Here is a 3,055-nt window from a genome sequence, read left to right on the forward strand (position 1 = left end):
CTCAACCTTTGCATCTTGAGTTCTTTAGTGGGGTGGAGATTTAAATAAGTTTCCTTAGTAGCTTTGCAAGAGTCGGTTCCTCAGGGAACAGAATTCTCTCAGGCTTTGGCTCTTGAGTCCTACCTAGCCCTTACTGGGATCAGCAGAGCTGCAGTTACTGGATATGATAGCCGTATTAAAAAAGAAACAACAGATAGGGGTAGATTCCTAGGAAGAGTGCTATGGTTATGGGTCAACGTTCAGTATTGCTAAGTAATCTGGTCTGGTCATTATCCATTTGTATATTTGGTTTCTCAGAACCATTAAAAATGGGCTAAGGTATTATTTAAGCCTCTGCTTTCTTTTCTTTTTTTTTTTTTTTGACATCATCATTTTAAAACAATTATCTCATTTTACACACCAATCCCAGTTCCTACTCCCTCCCCTCCTCCTACTCTCCCCACCTTCCCCCCACCTTCCACTCCTCAAGAGGGTAAGAAAGCCTCTGTTTTCTAATCCTTTCCGCATAGCAACCACACTGATAATTCACACAAACACTTTTTAAAAAGCATGCGTTAAAACACCTTTTAAAGGTTAACCTTTAAAAATATTTCATAGATTCATACATTGGACACTGAGAATTTTCCCCTTGTCTACTTTGCTCTTCTCACCTCCTCTTTAGTGCCCTTTGTTCTCCCTATATAGTTTCATTTTGACTTTCATACTTTTGTTTTGGTTTTTGTTTATTTATTTTGTTTTGTTTGGAGATTAGCTTTCTCTGTGTAGCCCTGACTGTCTTAAAACTCACCCTGTAATCCAGGCTGGCCTTGAACTCAGAGATTCTCCTGACTATGCCGTGTGTGTGTGTGTGTGTGTGTGTGTGTGTGTGTGTGTGTGTGTGTGTGTATGTACATGTACATATTTATATGATTTTATGCAGCAATATAAAAATCCAAGAACAACAAGCAAAAGAAAACATATAATATTCATCTTATAAAGATTGGCTTAATTTGCTTAATGACGTTATTGCCATTTTCTTTTTTTTCTTACTTAGCTTTTATTTCTTTTTTCTTTTTTTTTTTTTTTAGTTTTTATTTCATAATCATAAACTTAACTCTGCAATCCAGCTAGACTTGGAGGGGAATGAGGAAAATATGGAACCCAAAGAATTTCAGTGAGAGCAGAGATTACAGGGCATTACTAGCAGATGGGGTGGAGATGCTCTCCTGAGCTACAGAAGGAATGGTCTGGTAGGTAAGAAGCCTGCAAGTCAAAAGAATTAGAATTTCCCACAGTCAGAAATGATGATCTTCATGCTGGTCTTGCCATTCCTGGACCAGAAATGCTCCATGGCTTCCACAATGTTCATGCCTTCTTTCACCTTTCCAAAGACCATCCGTTTGCCATCCCTCCACTCAGTCTTGGCGGTGCAGATAAAAAAATGGGAACCATTTGCCTTTGGTCCAGCATTTGCCATGGACAAGATACCAGGACCTGTTATGCTTCAGGATGAAGTTCTCATCCTCAAATTTCTCTCCTTAGATGGACCTGCCGCTAGTGCCATTATGACATGTGAAGTCACCACCCTGGCACATGAATCCTGGGATAATTCTATGAAAGGAGGAACCCTTATATCCAAATCCTTTCTCTCCAGTGCTCAGAGTATGAAAGTTTTCTGCTGTCTTTGGAAATTTTGTCTGAAAAATAGCTCGAAGGAGACGTGGCCCAAGGGCTCACCAACTGCTGTGTTGTCGAAGAACATGGTGGGGTTGACTATGGCTGCAGGAAGAGGCGACAGGGGACAGCAGTGTCTGCAAAGCCTATTGCCATTTTCCTGTAAGAAACATAACTTCATTCTTTATGGCTGAAAAAAATCTGTTCATCTCAAGACTATTAGAGACAAGCTTTGTAATTTATACAATCACACTTCCTAAACCACATTAGCAGGCCTCAGAGAGGCCTGGAGGAACACAGCAAATACAGTGCACTGCTTTAGTCCCTGGGCTGAGTCCTTAATGAAGGTGGTATGGTCCAGAGTTGTACAGACAACTCAACACACAGGCCTGGCAGCATTTTGTACTTACAGAAGTTATCTCCATGCTGCCTGAAAAATTCTGTCTGTTCCCCTGATCCTTCCAAATGGTGACACAGGTTGCATTATTATAATACAGGGGCATACAATAAATTTCTTCTATACAAACTCAGATCATATCCTGCCTCAGGGAACAATGGCCTTGTACAGGTTTATCGACACTGCATTCTTAACTGTCACTCAGGATTCCACAGTGCCACATTCCCACCTTGGCTTTAAATCTGTCCTTAATTTGAAATCACATTCTTGCTTTTGTTGTCTCCAGTTCCCCTCCAGGGATCTTATCAGTATGTGTTTATATGTAATAAGGATTGGGAGTTTTATTTCCTTAACAGTTGATGGTAGCATTTGTCATAGAGAGGGGTGATAAACTAAAGCTCAAACACACACACACACACACACACACACACACACACACACACACACAGACACAGACACACACAATCAAACCCCTGGTTGTAATAGAAGCTGAGACTCCTGCAGGTCTAACTAAATATCGACTCCACCAAAGGCAGCAGGGGAATTATTTTTTATTATGTTGCAAAGTGGGGGAAATGCTAGTAGAAGAGAGAACACAAGAGAATTCCTTTTAATGCCACATAGCTTTCCAAAACACTTTTCGGCCTAAAGTAACAAAATTCTTGTTGTTATTTGGACTTTTGTGGAAACCGATGAACAGGTTATATTTTTGGTCTGGTCTATAAAACAAAGAAAGGGACAAAATGGCAGCTCACTGTTATTTTGTTGTTTAGTCTGATGCTTCGTTGGGGTCTTGTCGGCTCTCCTGAGGGACTCTCTCTTCTGAAGTCAGTTCTCAGAGATGGCAAATAAATACCCCACTAGTGTGGTTTGCAAAAGCAAACCAATCAATCTAGAATCCATATGCCAAACCCCTCCATCATCAGACTCTTGCACTATGGGCTACTGTACCTGGTCTGTACTAATGGGTCCTACCTGTACCTCATCATCCCAGGACCAAGAAAG

At 40.8% G+C, this 3,055-nt stretch overlaps 1 pseudogene; it reads right to left on the reverse strand.

The window, feature by feature from the left end:
* Nucleotides 1-1,258: 1,258 nt before the first annotated feature.
* Nucleotides 1,259-1,834, reverse strand: LOC107980009 (annotated as a pseudogene).
* Nucleotides 1,835-3,055: the final 1,221 nt, after the last annotated feature.

The sequence above is a fragment of the Cricetulus griseus genome, chromosome 2 (assembly GCF_003668045.3).
Source record: "Cricetulus griseus strain 17A/GY chromosome 2, alternate assembly CriGri-PICRH-1.0, whole genome shotgun sequence".
NCBI classification, from domain to species: domain Eukaryota; kingdom Metazoa; phylum Chordata; class Mammalia; order Rodentia; family Cricetidae; genus Cricetulus; species Cricetulus griseus.